The sequence below is a fragment of the Argiope bruennichi genome, chromosome 5 (genome assembly GCF_947563725.1).
Source record: "Argiope bruennichi chromosome 5, qqArgBrue1.1, whole genome shotgun sequence".
NCBI lineage: Eukaryota > Metazoa > Arthropoda > Arachnida > Araneae > Araneidae > Argiope > Argiope bruennichi.
Genome location: NC_079155.1, coordinates 27,129,114 through 27,149,560, shown reverse-complemented (window position 1 = coordinate 27,149,560; position 20,447 = coordinate 27,129,114). Strand labels below are relative to the sequence as shown.

Genomic DNA, 20,447 nt, shown 5'->3' with positions numbered 1-20,447 from the left:
CAGAGCCTCATAACGTTCCGAGCCTGGAGCCTCAAAATACATAAATCTGCCACTGGCCCGGTTAAAGAAAGTTACACAAGTTAAGATCTGAACACTTAATGTTATTTATGCTGGCAATAAATACCTCATTTTGCTCTGGCATCCGCCTTTCAATGGTGATAATGACATATTTCATCAGCTATGACTTATTATGGCAAATGTTTCAAACAACTTCTTTCTCTTAATCCACGTCTTTGTGCAATAATTGTCAGTCATTAGAGATGACGTATGAAAGGTTGATAAATGGTCCTGATACCAGCCACAATGCCCCTCATTGTCTGTATAAAAGCTGAGCATGTAGAATGTTTCAGTAAGGTAGTCATTTTGTGGTGAGCTCGTTACGTAATTTACTCATTTTTTATGTAACCTTTTTATTTTCTTGTACACAAAGTATGCAGAGAGAAAATACTGTAATCTTCAAAAAATTCTAAACTCGAGAGTTTGATGAATCTCCTCAATTCATTCCTCCCTCAGTTCCAAACAAACCCCATTCCCCCCCCCCCTTTCTCGTATATTTAGTGTAGAGTATATATAATAATCGTCGAAGAAGAAAAGGGGGGGGGGATGGATTTCAACCTCCCTGAGTTCGAAAAATACATTTTTGGGAATTTTCCGTCCGTCTGTCTGCCTGTCTGCGACAGAGATAACTCAAAAATGCTTTGAGCTACACGATTGACAAAAACGTGTCTGAAACACAAATTCGACTTTTGGATACTATTAACCGCATGCTGGGGATTAATCGCCAAATAACTCGCCAAGGATGATACTGTGGCGGTTTGGTATGCGTGAGGATAGAACCTGGGACCTTGTGGTTCGCAGCCGAGTAACATGACCACAATACAGAAGCAATTGCTCGTGTAGCGTTGCTGTTAACTGGCTTATAAGCTATTCACCGCAATACGATACATTCTGTAAAAATGCTAAATTAATTCCAAAGGTTAATATTTCGTAACTATTATTCGTAGACGCCATGTAAGACATTATCTGGCTTGACAAATTTGAAGTATGCGAGTAGTTTTGGAGGGATCTCTCCCGCTGGTTTTAGAATTGTACCCGTCTGTTAACACGCAATCCAAAAAGGCTTTGAACTAAATGAATGAAATTCAGTATATGGTCTTAACATCTAAACTGGTGACGGACATCAAATTTTGAATGGAATCTATTCAGAGGAAGTTTGTCCGTCTGTCCCAGTGTAAAGGAACATAACTATAAAACTTAGAGTTGGATCGATAAAAGTTAGTACACAAATTTAATACCTGAAGTGTAGATCTGTGGTGAAAGCTAATAAGCCAGTTAATAGCTACGCTAAACGAGCAATTGCTTTTGTATTGTGGTCATGCTACTGGGCTGGGAACCACAAGGTCCCAGGTTCTATCCTCGCTATCACAATCAGCCACATTGGTGACCCGGACGCGATTTGAACACGCAACCCCGCTCAATTCAATTCACCACATTGGTGACCTCGGACGGTGAGCCTTCAACTTTCGTACAGCTGTTGTGGGGTCATCTACCCACAGCAACCCAAAGCCGTCAGACTCATTTGGCGCAGCAGCAACCACTCACCCACACACGCTCACCATAACGCTTGGCTCTACTCAAATGCTCGAATGGGTACAGGCGCATTAGAATCAACAGCTAAAACATCACCACTTAACAGCCATACTGTTCGTCTCACCTCCGACTCACTGGAGGGAGAGTCTATGGTGAAAGCTAACAAGCCAGTTAACACTTACGCTACACTAATTGATTTCGTATTGTGGTCATGTTACTGGGCTGCGAATCACAAGGTCCCAGGTTCTACCCTCGCTCATACCAATCAGCCACAGATCCATTTCTAATTTTAAAATAAATCCGACAAGGGACTGATCTTCTGTCAACCTGTATTTTAGCAAGCATGTAACATGAAAAACAGAAAAATGCAGTGACTTAAATAAACGAAATTTTGTATATGATTTTTTGAGTACAAAATGTTTAATGTATAAATTTGGGTTCAGTCGGGACAAAAAGCGCCCAAAATATAAACTCGGTCAATTTGTGCTTGTACTTTAACCGCATACTAGTGATTAATTGCCAAAGATCATGACTCTTGATTTAGTAAAAACGCTATATTCATTCCTAAGGTCGATATTTCGCAAATAATATTCACCAATGCCCTGCATAGTATTCAAGGCCTTATCCAAGGTCCAGAATCCTATGTGAAGGAAGGAAAATAAAACCCTTAATAGAGAATATACGGTACAAATCCCGCTGATTGTATATTTATAAATAGGGAATTTCGTTTGGATTTTTCGTTCACTTCTGAAACTCTGCATTTGCGAATTTGATAATGTGAATATGATATTCCAATATTTTCAAAATTTAATGACTAGTTAATTTTAAATCATCAGTTTATAAGAAAGTGCTACTTTGATAATGATCTTGAAAAAAATGTAATTACAAAATACCATATTAGTTTATAATTGCGAAATATATTAAAGACTAAATGTTAAAATTATAAAAAAGATTTCTGTCAGTATGTATTTTTCAGTTTTCGCTCACAAACACACGCACGCACGCATACACGCATACACACACACACACACACACACACACACACACACACACACACACACACACACACACACACACACACACACACACACACACACAGTCCTTCACTTGGAGTCGACACAAAAAAATTGTTTTATCCGCCTTAATTCTAAAACTTTCAAATCCAAATCGCGGTTTCATTCAAAGTAGTACTGTTCTTTTCTTTCCTTTTTGCAGGAGGGAGTCAAAGCTTTTCAAACATAACATTTTTAATCGTGAATAATTCCTTAGAAAAAAAATCATTTTTTATAACAAACATTATTCTAATTTAAAGCCAAAACAAGCACAAAATGTGTCGAAATTTTACAAGAATACTCTAAAAAAAATTGTTTCAAAATGTAAATAATTATCATTGTGAAAAAAGAAAAGTTTTGTGGCATTTCTTTTATTATATCTGTATTCCACGATTTATAGATTCTGTTTAAGCATACACATTTTATTTCTTTAAATGGACATTGGATTACATTCGAGACTTATGTCTCATTCCTTTAAGAATTCAGTAGTCAAAGGGTTAAAGCGAAATATGACTAAAATAAGTGAAATTTAGTTGACCGTGAAGATTTTTGGACCAGGAAGTTGCAGAAGTTTTACAAAAAAGATCTTTAATCATTTCCCCAGGCTTAACTTGTTTTTGTATTTTAGTTTCGTCTGGTTCCAGCATATTATTTCACATAGTACACTTGGCTTCATTTTAAAGTTTACATCATTAGCAGACCGAAGCGGCGAAAAGTGCAGCGTTGGCATTGGCGCTCAAGTTGCGATCATCTGTTCTTTCAGCCTTGGAAGTTGGCGTCGCATGCGCCGTGAAGCCAACTTCATTGTTGACATTTTCACAAAACTTAGCCAAAACTGTCAAAAATAACGTTTGGAGTACATAATAGCACGATGCGGGGGGAAACAAAAAAAAGAAGAAAATACTCCTTTTTTACGGTAATTTTACGCTTGAAGACATAACGTTCCGCCATGCAGAGTGTTGGAAGACTACCATGCTTCTGTAATATAAATAAGTCGTAAAATGTTGTGAGATATTCTGTTGTAAATATGTTCGTAACTCACTTGCCGTAAAGTGAAAATTTACGACACGTGAAACATTACTTGTTTCTTAAATCAATTTATATTATTCATATATTGAATTCGACTCGAGATTTAAGTAAATGCAAATTTTATTTGTATAAATAACTGAAATTATTCAAAACTAATCCCAAATTAGTTTTGTATGCACAATTTTTTCAAGGGTTCAGGCTTCATCAAATTTTATATTCTCATAAGTCTAAAAAAATGAAGAGAGTTAGGCACAGGCATGTTTAAGGATCATGGATTTTCATATGAAATAAAAATTGACGAAATCGGAACAGCAATTATGGCTAGGGACTCTGTCAAGGTTTTCTTCCATAAAGAATGTATAAAGAAAAAGCGTCCTTGAGATTTCTCTCAAAAGCAAAGGATGATAGGTGCAGAAGTCTGTTGTTATCTAAGAGTCATAAGCTTTCAAATAATAATTAAAAAGTGGAGAAATCGAAACAAGGCCAGCACCGTCTGTCCCGTCATCGATGAGATGAAGCCAACCCCAACCTATTTATGTACTCACCAGGGCGACTAGAACCAATCACCATACCGGAAGCTACTCGTCCTCAATTTTGAGGTGCCCCCCCCCCCTTAGTAGCAGTTGAAAAGCTGGGTAAGAATAATTGGCCCGTTCCTATTGAATACATTGATTTTGCTATTTGTTCATAAATTCTAAAATCTACTTAATTAATGCTGTGTACAATTGTGAGCTATATTAAATAATAGCAAGTACATTTTCTTAAAATATTAATCTAAAATAAATAATTTTAAATGAATTTAAAAATCTATTAAATTAATTATTAATAATTAGTTTATTATCACAATAACTGCCTAGTGACTCACCTGTGGCTTATTTCTATTATCTAATTGTATTGAAATAGTAATCCAATTGAATACCCTTTTTCAAATAAAATTAAGAAATGGCAAAAATGATTAATCTGTTGAAATAAATGACTTGATTAAAGAGTTAAGTTGTAGCATCTACCGTATTAAAAGATAATTAACACTGTCTAGGGCTGCAAAATACTTTAAGTAAGACATTCAGAGACATTACTTTAGGAAAGAAATACAGAAAGTATATAACTATAATGCTGGGTTTTCTTATTATTTGTATTTAAATTTGTCATTATTATATTTTTAGGTTGGCAAATAATATGCGCTCTGAACATGCGTTCGAGGAATGAATCCAAAATTTTTGGAAAGGTAGTTTACAAGCCGTATAAATATGTCTAGTTGATATCTCTCGCACTCCAATAAAATATCATTTGTAATTAATACCGATCAAGATTATGATTGAATTATTACGCGACGATAATTGAGTTATGTTCATATTAGGGACTGTTTGTCGCGACTTTCTCTATCATTCAATTTAAATATTTTGCATCATTCCTTTCCCTGTGCTTTGAAACGCATGCCATCGATATTCGACCTTAACACTCTGACTGCCATGTCACCCACATTCGGGTGGCAGTAGAAGTTCTTATTTGATATAGGATTTGTTACGAATAAAACACGCCTATGTTCAGTTTATATCTTCTTGTTTTAACACATGGTAAACCTTTATGAATCGCCGATGACTCACACTTACTACCTAATTAGATATTCTGTTCTCTACTTTAATTTAGAGATAGTAAAGAAGTATCTTATTAGCTAGTGGTCCGAATCAGATAAAAACATGGCTATAGACGTGCTAATAGTGTTGATTTCTGAACAAATGTGTGAAACTTTATCGTCTCCTAGAAAAATTAAGCAAATTAAAAACTCTCCATGAATAGTCACCCCAAAACTTTCTTGCATTTTCTGTAATAAACTTGTCATGCCAGGGAACGCCTTGAATGACATTGACGAACAGTAGTTACAAAATATGAACTTTTGACGTGAATTTGGCATTTTTAATATATCGTGTGATCCTTGGCCAGTTTTTTTTCTTTGGCGATCAAGCCCCGGCTTGCGGTTAATAGTATCCAAAAATCGAATTCGTGTTTCTGACACGATTTTCTTAACCGATTAAAATAAAAATTTGACACAAAACTGCACTTGTAATAGTAAATTTTCATACCAAATTTGATTTATTTAAGTCACTTCGTTTTAGAATTATCACGTTTTCTTATTTTTAAGAGTACACCTTATTGAATTTGGCTCAAAATTTTACATGTGTCTATACTATAAATATTAACTTTGTGTACCGAAACTTATCTATCTAGCTCTCTTCGTTTCGTAGTTATTATGTTAACTAATATTCGTACAGTCCGATTTCTTCTAAACAGAGTTTACTCAACATTTGACAGAAATTTGCAAATTTGGTGTAAAGACCTTGCACCAAATTTTAACCGTTGTCACAGACAGGCAGACAGATGTACGGACATTTTCCAAAAATTTGTTTTTTTGTACCCAGGGAGGTCTAAAACGAGGAGAATTATCAAAATCTCAATTTCGAATTTTTTGACAATTAATGTACTTTCTCTATTCTATGCATACGAGAAAGTAAAAACTAAGCTATACTGTTTTGATCTAGCATTCATTTGGGCTTGATACCTAGTTCAGATTAACTTTGGAATATCATTATAACATTGTAGGGTTTGATTGCTAACTTAGCTTTTATTTTCTTCGGATAAAAGAACGAGTTAAAATTAAGTAAACCGTTTATGATGGTCCTCTTCATATGGTACTTGGTTCTATTTTTTCATTTTGCTGCACTATCTCATCGAAGTTAATAAATCGGCATTTTTTTAAGTGCTGTGTTCGCAATTATACTGAATGCTTTTTATAATGACATCTAGCTGGATTTAAAATATTAAGAGCAATGCGTGGCTTGTCAATGGAATTAATTCCAGAATTTGCAGTAGTTTGTTATAATTATAGAATGTGTCAAAGATTAAGATCATAGTTCACTTATAAAATTAAATGGCCATAGAAAATCGCTAAAAATCTCAAAACACTCAAAGATGTAAAGCTCCAGTTTTCTGAAAGTAACTTCATAGTATTCAATGATACATATCAAAATCATTTACATTTTTCAATTTTTTTTAATAATAATTATATAGTTACTATTAAAATCATTTACTGATTACATTTTTTTATTTAAAGCAAGGAAACGTTTATTAATAACTATTTAAATAATATTAAATTCATTTACTTATTAAAATTTTATATTTAAAGTAAGAATTTTCAATGAAAGAAGCTTAATGTAATAATTATGACGTTAAAAAGTTTTTTTTTATTAAAAATTTAAGCTGAAAATTTTCAAAATTATTTCTCTATAGTTATTAAACTCGTCTCTTACTTATCTAAAACATATGTAAATAAGTAGATAAGATAGATAGCTGAGATTGAAAGAAAATTTAAATAAATATGCGGTATGGTTTTTTCTTTATGCAAATGATACAACTTCTTATTCTACACAGCTGTTCGAAAAAGAACAAAATGGATGAGTACTTAAGACTAAGAAGTATTGAAAGCAGACTAGCATCACTCTAAAGATATAGTATTACATTTAACATTAGGGAAACGATCCTTGAAATAACTTTGGAATGAATTTTGCATTTTTTTTTCTTTTTTGCATCAAATAAATTCAAACCAAAATAGAAATCTAAATGACATGCCGTAGCTTTTCATTTCATTTTTTAAATACAAACAGAAATCCCTTTTGATGCATTCCAGACTAATTTCTCGGTGTTTTTCTTTCACTTTCGTTCGCATTCCCGGAGCAAACCGATCCAAAAATGCTTATCGTTCCACTGCCACTGTGTTAACTTTTTCTGGCCACCCAATCCTCTGAATGTCACTGGAGTAGGTTAAAGATTGTCCCATTTTCCTCGCGTATTGGGTGTCAGAAGGGTGAATAAGTTAATAAAGCATGCCTCTCATTTACATCACATTTATCCTTTTTTTTGTTGCAGAATGAAAAATGATTGTATGGTCAAATAAGGATAAACGAGAAATTAATTTCGTGTCCGATATGATATTTGATTTATTTTCATGCACAGCGCATAACCTTATGAATTCCAAATTTTTTTTAAAATCTTAATTGGAAGTAAATAAAGTTAAATCTAATTTGGAAATTATTTCAATTTATTTTAGAAAATAAAGAACTTGAAATTGTTTCACATGTCTGATTTGCTTCTTGAAAAACTTAGGCTATTGTTTGTCAACGGATTCTAAAAACCTCCGCACCTTTGCGCATGCGTTAGGATGGATTTAATTCGATAAAAAAAGGACTGAGAGGAAAGATAAAAGGACCTGTTTACATTTTGCAATGAAGTTAATTGCAGAAATGCGCGCATCCTTCTGCTTCTCACCCCTTAGTGAGATAGAATCGTCGGAAAGTGATAGTCTCAGGATACTGAAACGAACTAGACTTAATGTTTTTTTTAATGAATTTAAAAATTTAAAACTTTGTAATGGAATGCCCAATTCGAAAACACCAGTCGATATAAAAATAAGTTAAAATTAAATTTACCGGGATAAGCTTAATATCTATTAAATAAGTTCAGATTTGTTCTATAAATTGAAAGTCAATCGGCTTGTTTGAGAATGTCTTTGTCAAATTTAATTATGCAAAAAACCCTCGTTGCATAAATTTTTAAAATCTTTCTTGGTTATTTTCTGATGAACTCGTATTTTCAATACGCCCTTTTGTTTTTTAAGATTATATTTTTGCAGTTTCTAAATTAATGTGCTTTTTAATGCTTTTATAGTTCATTAATTACAGCTATAAGTAGGTTTACTGGAATTATTAAGGTGTTTGATACTTTGGAAACCTTCGGGGGTGATCCCTCCGAAATTTCTCTGCATTCTCCCAATAACAATTTTAGCCCCCAAGCCTCACATAAAATTGTGAACCTGGGGAGAGGTCATGAGTGAGACGAATGCTCAGAATTTTATATTCAGAATCCCGAATATTGGATTTTTGTGTTCCGTTGTAGTCAAGAAAACCAAATATGCGTTTTGGTCATTTTTTTTTTTTTTTTGATTGAATGAAAGTAAAATTTGGCACATGATTACAATTTTAGTCACTGAATAACATATCAAATTTTTTTTAGTCTTTTTGTTTTTGACTTATTTTTAAATGCATGCTAAAGTACAAACCGACCCCGTCACAGATTTCACTCAAAGTTTCCTTTACATTTTAGTTTCTAAAACATTGTACCAAATTTTATTCATCTGATTCCTTTTTTGTATTTATTGCGTTCATTTACATTCAAATAGCCAGATATTTATTATACTTATCGACAGATCTACGATTTGGTGAAGCAATCACTAACCAAATTACTTACCATCCTGCTGAAAGTATTTTTGAATTATGTATTCGTGAATTATGAATACACACAGTATTATGAAAACTGTGTTTTTCTGGAAGAGTGCCAGAAAAACACAGACATAATTCCAAGAAAAAAAGAATGTTTTTCGGATTCAGTGAGGATAGAAACGAGGAGATACATAAGTTTCGAGTTCTAATTTTTGATTACAATATTTTCTCTTTGTGTGCAAGAAAGTAAAGTAAGAATATTGCACAATATGTTCAATTGCATATCATTTCTTCTACAGTAAAACTCAAACAAAAACAAAATATAGCTTGATGAATTAAAGGTCAGAATTTCAAATGGAATGTGCGGAAAATATTGGAAATCGTGTCAATTTTTGACAACACATTTTTTTCTATCGTACTTCTTAATACTGAGAAGAAAACGCAGTCAAGAAATTTTGATCTAATTAAAATTTTTTCGTTTTCATTATTAAGAAACTAGCAGCTTTTGGCGGCTAGTTGGTACGACAGCTTTAATGGTTGCAAAAAAAATTTCGATTAAATATTTTTATGACCTAATAATAATAGCTTCCACGGCAAAATATTTTGAAATTTCAGTTTTTGATAGACATGCGACTCTTACATGTCTATCAAATCATCAATATTAAACCGTTTTGTCCATTGTGCCATGCATTTCTATAATTTCTTTCTATATCTTTATACATCTAATTATACCATATGAAGAAGCAATATTTTAAAAATCCGTATGCTTAAAAATATTCATTATTCCTTGATTCTAAACCTAAAATTAAGGTATAAGTACAACAAAATTTCAAAAATTTTATTAAAAGCAAAACTTACCAAAATGTGGGGAAAAACCGTAATATTTTACTATGATTACAATGTGAAAAGGCCTTTATGAAATATTGGAAGCAGCAATGCAAACAATTTAATTTCAAGGTTGTAAAATGATTTTTACATATTTTCTAAAAATGAAAGATTCTGCTGCGATAATTGAAAAAATAATTTAAAAAAATTTAATCTAAAAATCATTTTTGTTCTGTAATTTTTTCGGAAATTATCGTGGAAAACATTTTTTCGTTCAATTTTTAATTGAAATCCCAATACATAAATAAATAAAAATAGAGCCGAAGTTTAAATTTCTAGTTTTCAAAGCATATATCTGCTAAATTGGGTTGGTAGCTCTAAGTCAAAAAATGGCTTATAGGGTGCTAACACACACAAGCACATATATTCATCTTTATTATTAGTAGAGCTATTTTATTCAATTGTAAAATTTCTGCATACCTCATTAAGGTCCAGAAAAAAAATCAACCGAAAAGCTATTATTTAACCACTTAACTGTTTTCCTTTCTATCTAATAAGATTGCACTTTTTATTTTAGGAATATTTGCTTATTTTAATTCAAATGTAAAACCATTGGATACTTAACTTATCTATGCATTCGAAGTACTTTTAATATTGAATTATATTCGTTATGAATGGTTTATTTTTTGCTTACAATTATCAAAATTTGATAAATCGATGCACGTATGGCACTCGGGCAAAATAGTTAAGCGGTTAATTGAGAAAAGAAAATAAGAAGTTGAAGAAACTGTTGAGCAGTAGTCTGTGCAATGCAAAATGAATAGCTCGAGGGAATGAATTTAAATATATACTATGAATAAATCAAATATCTGTTTTTTCTTTTTCAAGTGCCGCATATGCCGCAGTATAAATAGTAGAGGAAACCCGATGTTAAAAATTTTGCATACTGTGTATTCAGCCTTTAATTCTTAACAAATGGTTTGTAGTAGATATGGAGTTGCGAAGCTATTGTTTCCATTCTATTCAGCTTAATTTAGATTCTGAATCGTCTGGGAAGGTTTGGAATTGAAGTGTGGTAAAGAGAGAGTAAGATTACATTTTAAAAAATCGAAATAAAAGAATGAAGATTACCTTTTTACGAAGAAAAAGAGCAAGATTACCTTTTTACGAAGAAAAAGAGCAAGATTACCTTTTTACGAAGAAAAAGAGCAAGATTACCTTTTTACGAAGAAAAAGAGCAAGATTACCTTTTTACGAAGAAAATGAGTAAGATTACATTTTTACGAAAAAAAAAAAAAAAAAAAAGAGTAAGATTACATTTTTACGAAAAAAAAAAAAAAAGAGTAAGATTACATTTTTACGAAAAAAAAAAAAAAAAAGAGTAAGATTACATTTTTATGGAGAAAAAGAGTAAGATTACATTTTTAAAAATCGAAATAAAAGAATGTCTTTCTTTTTTATACGGAAATAAAATACTAGATTCAAAACAGTATATATATTAGTAGAATATAAAGCTGTAAAGTGAATTATTTTTAATTTCAAATTTTAAAATATGGTATCAAATGGAACAAAAATATTGTGGAAGGCACATGATAAAAACATTACTAAATTTCGTATTACAAATACTAACTATCGGAAGTGTTCTCCACTAAACTTTCTCGCATACTTTCTAATAAGCTTGTCATGGCAGATAGGGCCCTGTATTGCAGTGGGGTACAATAGTTACAAGATATTAACTTTTGCCATTAATTTACCATTTTTAACTGAATTTATGGTGTGATACTTGGTGAAATTTTGGTGATATTTTTTGTCGTTTTATATATGTTTTCCCAACCAACTAAAATAAAAAAAAAATTGACAAAAAACTATACTTGTATTCAAAAATGCCATACTGAATTTAAGCCATTGTGATTTTGAATTACCTCGTTTACATATTTCTAAAAATATAAACCGTCAGACGATCAATCTCTTGTTGGATTTGACTCAAAATTCGATAATTGTTTAGACTGCAGAAGTTACTCTCTGTATCGAATTTTATCTATTTATCTATTTTCGTTTTGTATTTATCATGTTAAATTATATTCGAACAGACAGACAGACAGACTTCCTCTGAATAGGTTTTGATCAAAAGTTGATAGAAATCTTCAAATTTGGCATAAAGAAAACCAAATTTCATCCATCTAGATCAAAGTGTTTTTGAGCTATCTTTGTGACGGACATTTTCTAAAAAAATGTGTTTTTCGAACGTGGAAATTCGTCAACTGTATGATAATACCGGAGAATTCTCACTTTTTATTTACGCATTACATATATTTTTCACTTTAGACGAACCACGAACTCTTTTTCAAGTCACGGGAAGTTCATAATCGCAAGGTGTCTCTGCCAATTTTGCAGATCATGAAAGTGTGCTTTTCCTTTTTTCTTTTTTTTTTGATTATGGTATTGTCTGCATTTCTGTAAAGGATTTTTTGGGCGATATCTTTTATTTTTGAGTTATTTTTTTGTAAGTTCCTTATATCACCGCCAGGGGTGCTGTCAATAAATTGAGCATAGTCACTTTACTATGAGACGCGTTATTTTCTTGGCTGTACGAAACTCTATTGGAATTTAAAGTGCTTGAAAGAGCAAAAGCGGAATTAAATAGCGAACGAGAAAAAGCGAATAAAAACATGTAAAAAGAGGGAGTCTTAACTAAAAAGTTTGCAAAAATTCATTAGTTGGCCGGCTGCCAATTAGAGCTGAGTAATGTTCAGCTATATTAAGCTTAAAAAGGAGAAAACGTGATTTTCCGCTTTTCAATATAATTTAGATATACGCTTTGAGCGAATTTCGATGCTTTCTGGTAATATTCAATATGCAATTCCATGCTATGTCTATCTCACTGAATTTGTTCTTTTTTTTTAAATTCTTTTTCTATTAATTTTTTGAGCATCAAGCAAATCGTTTAAATAATCAAATAAGAATTAAAATGAACATATAAGCTTTTAAAATGTTTTCAGAGAGATGTTGCAATCACAATGGACATGCTGACTCTGCTTGAGATAACTCAGCAAAAATGAAAGATTTGATATTTCCAAACAAAATCTTCAGGTACCTTTATAAACTGATATCAAACCAACCTAATCCTACAACATTTTGGAGGCCTTTTATGTTTTGTAAATTCCTCTTCCGATTGCTCCAGTCGTTATGTATCTCGCTTCCTGTCCCATGAGGGCGAATGGTTTGAAAAATGTGTGCAGTAAAAAGCCTTAAAGGCAGCTGCAACAACAGCGATACACGAAATCGCTTCTTTTTGTTCTGGCTCGCATTTGTTTAGCCGCTGTTTTGTGTTTGTCTTTGAAATCGCATTTTGATAGGTGACTTCTGGTCGCACGCTGCTTTTATTCGATTAAGTTGCCGATAAACAGGAGATAATCCCAGGTAATGTTTCTTTTGTTCGCAGTTTCTAATTATTTAGCAAACTCGATTTTGAACTATTAATGAATTTTATAAAACATTTCTCCAAATGAGCTCATAAAAAAAACCTAGAATTTTTGCTAGTATATTGTAATGATAAATATTCTGTAACAGATTATATTATATAATGATGAATGATATAGATAATCGAAATCATGTTTGGTTTCAAAATTATTTTTCATAAACAGCTTATTGTAAAATACGTTTCTTAAAGATTCTTAATGAAATTATTACTTTTAACCCTTAAATGTTTATTGTTGCCGTATACATTCAATTCCACCTTAATTTTATTTAAAAACTAGTTGATAACTATAGACAATAAATCATGTATGAAAAAAAATGTAATTACTTTCGGCGGGAAAGTTATATCGTTTTTTTTTAAACATTTGAATTTGGTGGGTGATGAAGTTCTGTGTGTTAATTGAAGAGACAGTTTCTAATTGTCGAGTTCCCTATAAAAAAAGTGATTTATCTAATCCAATTGTTAAAAAAATAATTTCTGATCTGTTGTCAGATAAGCTATCAATGTTTGATGCTGTATTTGAAAATTATATTAGATATAATCTAGATTTTTGGGAAATACTGTATGTTGCCAAATGTCTACATATAACATTTTTCAAAATAAGTATACCATATTATTACCTGGATTTATTTTTATGTAATCTATGACTATTTTCCTATAATATTTTTTTTTAATTCAAAATAAATAATTATGCATTTAAGGGGTAATATTAGTGTTAATTTTGCAACAATTCTAGAAATTTGAAATTATAGATAATAATTTATGATTTATAAGATATTTATTGTTATATATATTAATATAAATAATTGAAATATTTTCTATTGTGATTATTACTTACGCTTAACCGTCTTTGACGACCATTTAGTTTGCCTGGATTAATGGTGCTAAATTTTACGATTATTTTCTGTACTTATCTGTTCCTCAATAAAACATATTTAGATTCAAATTTTGATGAACCTATAAGGCTTCTAAAATGTCAATTATAATTTTCTGCTCATTGTACTGTGCATTTCCCTAATTTCTGGGTATATCTTTATAAACACAATTACTGGAAAGAGAAACAGAATTTAAAAATGGGTACATTTAAAATCTTGACGTGAGACTTAGGTTTCAGTAAAAGCAAATTTAAAGTTTTTTAAAATATTTCCTTTAATAAAATGTACTCAACATGGAAATATAAGCCAAATCTTTCATATATTGTTCATTAAAAATGCAAAACATCCTGGATGAAATATTAGAAATAATGATGAAAACAAATTTGGTTCCACTTGAACAATGAAATGAATTGTTGTGTTTAAAATGTATTTGAAAAAAAATTAAAAGTAAAAAATACATGAAGAATTTGGTAATTGTAGAAGAGATGTTTTGTGCATTAAAACGATGTAAAAATCATCTTTGCGCAGGAATATTTCCAGAATATATTATAGGAGAAAGCCAAATTCTAATTAAATTTGTAATGATTGAAAATTTGAAAAAAACTCTTCAAGGTGCACATTCCAGTCCTTCAAAATATATCTATACCAAATTTAGTACTTCTAGATGAAACAATCTTTCTGTAAAATACAAACTTCCCCCTAATCACATGTTTTGCAGCCTATAATTATTAGTAAAGATTAAAAAATGTTCATATTTTTTTTTTACTAATTTCAAAATCTATCTTTACCTTAAATGAATGAAATTTGATGTATTACATTGCGACTATAACTGTAGTTTCTTGTCAAATTTTGATGCCATTCGGCAGCCAAAAAGGCTTAGAAAATACATATTATCGCGGTAGGTTCAGTAAAAAAAAAAAAAAAAAAATGTAGATTCACGCCAAGTAACGATATTTCGTCGCCATCGTTCACTAATACCATGTGAAATATTCGTGGCATTAAAGTCCTCAGTTTTATGTGATGGAAGGGAGTAAAACCTTTATTGTAGAAAATGCGAGAAAATTCTGGAGAGACTACTCTTGCTTGTTTTTATAAGTGATGTTGGATTTAGATGCTAAACCAAATTAGGAATTGAATACTATTGTTATGTAGACTCTATTCGCCGAAAAAAAAAATGGAGCTATGTAAATAAGCAATCTATGAAAGTTGTACCTTATTTTCAAAGAAAGAATGTATAGAAGCAATAGCACTTTACATAAGTGCCATTCCTATGTAAAAAACATGTAAATATTTTTGCAGACTTCCCCGTTCTTTTAAGAAAATATTTAAAATAGTTTTAAAATGTTTACAGAGAATATGTATAGAGGAGAAGCAATTTCTGAAAAGTGTTGGAATGCTCTAACTAGAAATAGAATTGTGCCTCATTTGCAAATATTTTTCAGAATATTCTGAAACAAAAATCAAAATGGTGTTCTTTCTATCCCTTTCTATTTCTGATCAACAGAAAACTTTTTGAATGTTTAAGATTAACACGATATAATAGTTATAATATTTTTAATGAATGAATCCTTTCCACTCGAAAAAGTAATTCAATGCATAACTATTCACTTAATAAAAGGAGTTTATTGCTGCGAAAAATGTATATAATTGATTTAGTTTGAATTTCCTCGAAACTTTGTTACTACTCTATTGGTATTAAAACCAACGGAAGTGATCTCTATACTTTTCTAATGAAGTTGTAATGCCAGAATGGTATTGGCGTACATAGTTACGAAATACTAACTTTTGGCCTGATTTAGCATTTTGACTGAATCTATCGTGTCATCCTTGGCAATTTACTTCTCAATTAATCCCAGGTATGCGTTAATAGTATCCAAAAATCGAATTTGTGTTTTAGACATGTTTTCCTCAATAAATTGAAACAAAAAATTTGGCACGAAACTACATTTGTAATCACTAAATCCCAAACCAAATTTGATATATTTAAGTCATTGCGTATTTGAGTTACTGGGTTTACATGCTTCTGAAAGTAGAGACAGACAAGTATTTGGATCTTATGCGCCTAGCTCTCTTCGTTTGTCGTTGCTTCTAATGGCACTTGTCATAGACAAGCCCACTGTCTTTAGAAGTCAGTGATTTTAACCCAAGGGTACGTCTCTGGTTTTTCAGTAGTGCCAAATGGGGCCAAGAGTACGACTTAGCTGCACGCATGAAACAACCCTAATAACGGGACGGACTTCATTCATGCATTTCATTCACTCATCCACAGATCGTAATTAGGACCACCTGAATCAGAGAACGATCACCCCTGATCCAGTACCCCTAGTGGTATTACTCTCGACATGGAGGACTTGCGACCACGACAGATTTATACGTGCGTCAGCCACCTCACTCACGTGGAGTCTTCGACCGGCGGGGTTCGAACTCGAAACCCAAGAGACGCGAATCCAACTCTCTACCAACCAGGCTATCCCCCTTCGTTAGTTGTTCGTTAGTTGTATCAATAAATTATAAGAGTAATCTTAACAGTTTATTTATTACATCTTTTAATACGTTTGAGTAAACGAAACACGTATGAAATTTAACGAAAAAAATAATTGTGCTCATAAAAATTGTGCTCATATTCCAGCTCCAATCAAAACATACCAGCTTCCGTTACTATCATCTCAAGTAAAACAAAGATTGAATTTTAACATTCATCAACACTTTCTAAAAAGAGGATCTTTATTAATTACAACAGCGTATTGTATAATAACATCATTATTAATTTACAAAGACATATTACATATTTTTATATATACAAATGCAACAGAATGACCAATAGATGAATGAATAGTTATAGTTGAAACACCAATGTTACCTCCAAAATGTACAACATTATTATTACTCTACTCAATGTGAAACTTTACAAACCTTCAGTAAATTTCACTTTTATCCACTGTTCTTGTCTAAAATATATTTTGACACTTTTCCGCTTATAAATAATCTATAAATAAAAATATAAATAAAAAAATTTTTTAGACTAAGCGGAATTGAAGGTTAACTTTAAGTGTAACACGTATACCTGGAATACCTATTTACCGAGGAATCGAGTCTCAAAACATCAATTTTACAGTTTCAGGGGCAATGTAGCATTAGTGAATTAAGAACAACAAAATTTACTCTCACACTGAGGCGTGTTTATGTACAAATCAGGTTATCAAATCAAAACTTCTGCTAGATGGCAGCTATACATACACCTCTATTTAAATGTTCATGAGCCTATTCTGAATAAAAGCTATTCAGTGGTTAGTTATACGGAAACGAACATTTCATCCCCAATCATTCTTTCCCCAGTATTTTGAGCCAAACAAACACTTTTAAATCCATCACAAATTCAGTAGAGATTTTCACTCTCATCACAGTTCATCTCTCGCGCATTTAAATTAAGACAAAATTGCTCGTTTTATTTTGCTTATAAATTAATATGGGAAACATTATATAATACAGAGTGATAGGAAAAGTCCTTTTTAAGCCCTTTTAAACTCAAAACGGCGTCTCGCACGGCCAGTATTCACCGGTATTATATAGTTTTTTTTTCGAGTTAAACAAAGGTGATGTGAAATTTAAGCAATAATGAAAGTAAACAAAAATAGTGGGAAAAAAATCTGCAAAGTGCATTCGGAGAAGATAATACTGGAGAATACATTTTTCAATTTTAGGACGAACTCGTTTTCAAGTCATGAAAAGCTCATAATTTTAATTACATATATTTTCGTCAATTTTGCAGATAACTCCATGAAACTTTTCACTGCGAGATTATAATATATTTATTATGATAAGATAATTATTATCTTAAGATCACTAAGATATTTATTATGATATAGCGTACATTTTTCTAGTTGTACCTTTTGCCCAATCGACTTAATTCTTTTAATTATTTTTTGAAATTTTCGTATTTCACCATTAAGGGAGCTTTAACTTGTTACAACAAACCGAGTATACTCTTTACTATAGGTATCCGTCACTTCCTTGGATATACAGGACGCTGTTTCGAATTTAAATAACTTAAAAGGATATTTAAGTTCTTTGTACTCTAATGTAAGTATTGTACGACAATGCCATGCGAGGCATTCTCTTGGATAACACCTTTATTAGAGAGTATGCGAAAAAATTTTGAGGAGACCACTGCAGCTGGTTTTGCTGCGACTCGAAACAAAGCATTAAAAGAAGAATACTGCAGTACACGTGCGTTTGTATAGCAATATATTCAACTCTAATTTAAAATCCGAAATTGATCTTGAAGAGTCTTAAATGAGAACTTAGCTCTCAAGTTCAACAAAGAATAACATTCATCGTTTTCAGAAAACATTTTTTTTTTCACGCCGGCTATCTGTGAAAAAAAAAACTATCCTACGCTAGAAATTTATATCATCTGTCACTTTTTATTTCCTTATTGCTTAAAAATGAGCATCACTTCTGCCTCTCCTCCCGCCGCCGCATGATGGTTTGGTATCACATCTAAAAATAAATTCGTCCCCATCGTCTCGCGTTTGTTTACGTTGGATTTCTCAGACTGTTTGACTCTGATGAAATCGCATATTTTTTACTGTAATGACCATTTGAAGAGTCGGAGATTACCGTCACATGCTCCCCGACGCTCGAGTCATAACATGAAGAACGTTAACCTGACAGTTTCGGTTCGAAGAAACTGTAAAATTTGTCTCTTGATGTAACAGCCGCCATTTCACGGAAGCCATGGTTTATATTTCTTTGATAGGCTTTTGAAATGTTTACAACTCCCGGAAGCTTCTCCCCTTTTTCTTATGAATGTTTTGTGAGCATTTTGAACCGTCAGTGTTGAGATAGCGTTGAACAGAGACATTTGCAACAGAGTGATGTATTCACGCGAATTGGGGATTTAGATTAGGTTGCGTTAGTCGGATAGTGTGTTAGTGAGGATGGTTCTGAGACTTGTTGGGTAACAGTTCATTTATAACGTCGCCGGTTTTAATTAAAATAGATTTCAAGTCGATGTAAGATGGCGCTTATTATTAGCTTCATTCGGCTGTTTATTATTTAAGAACTTTAAATCGTGTTTTTGTTTTGCATTATTTCTTGGTACTTATTTCTTCAGTTGAACTTTCTAGTATTGATTTTTGCTGGAATACTTTATTCTGAATCAAATCTCAAGTAAGTTAAACAATATTTAATTAAGTGTTTGAATGTTATAGTGAAATTTAATAATGTTGTAAAATAAATTAAGTATATGATATAAAATATATGTATAATCATATTGGGAAATGTAACGATCATTTTATAATTATTTATTCTTGTTATGGTTGAGTATTAAGATATTTATCTCTCTAACGGTAAATCCTTTTATGGTTCTCCAGATTATTTTTGGATTCTCGTTTGCTTAATAACAAATTTAACGGTCAAAATGACCCATATTCCGGTCCGATTCTCTATTACTCTATAATTTAAATAAAAAAGTAGTGGTAATTATATTAATAATTTGTCTTAAGTTAATAAAGTACCAAGTCTACGGCAAATATGGTATTTAATACTTCTAAAATATGTCCAAAATTTATCCAAGTTTTTTTTATTTATTTTCATTATATGATCTTAGAAAATGTATATTTATTGAAAATAATTATGTATTAATTAAAATATTATAATTTTATTGCATTTTACCACTATGTAAATAAAATACATCTAGCCTAAAAACTCTACACCTCTTTTTAGTATACTTCTCAAACCTTTAGTGGAGCAATACTGAATCTTTTTCTTTCTAATTAAATTTTATGTGTATTTGAAAATATGAAACATTAAATTAAATGTGTGTAATCAATGCTTCGAATAAAGCTAAATTGTTGTCTTTAATGCAATGTGAAATCATACATATTCCGATCATAATAAATTTGAAAGTAATTACTGTGTATGAAAAGCATTTAGTCTTAAGCTTAAAAAACGATATTTATGTTTATTAAAGCAAAAGCCGTTTAAATTTTATATAATTCTTAAGTAGCCATTTTTAAAGATGTTGTGCCTTTCACTGGTCATATGACCTTTCTTAGTGTACGGTGATTTGTCAGTTTTATGATTAAAACTATACCACAAATATTGACTATACGAAAAATATTTGTATATGTTATTATTATTATTTTTTTTTTTGAAGAAGAAGAAGAAGTATTGAAAATAGTCCATTGTTATTCAACAGAACTGACATTCTGTTTTAGTATGGATTTTCAAATAATCTGTTGCCATAATGATGTTAGTTATAAAAGACTTCTATTTAACATGCTTTATTTCATGTCTACAAAAATAGAATATTGTATTTGAATTA

The 20,447-nt window shown here is 31.3% G+C and overlaps 1 protein-coding gene across 3 annotated transcripts in view; it reads left to right on the top strand.

Annotated features, from left to right (window-relative positions):
• LOC129968619 (smoothelin-like) overlaps nucleotides 1-20,447 on the top strand; it is an 84,760-nt gene that overhangs the window by 24,348 nt on the left and 39,965 nt on the right. Inside the window, exon 1 of one of the 3 annotated variants that reach the window (XM_056082701.1) lies at nucleotides 18,776-19,291. The exons of the other annotated variants lie outside the window; for them this stretch is intronic. The gene's annotated coding sequence lies outside the window, so the exon portion shown is untranslated. Of the gene's footprint in view, nucleotides 1-18,775; nucleotides 19,292-20,447 lie in introns of those variants that run through there. 3 annotated transcript variants of the gene reach the window in all.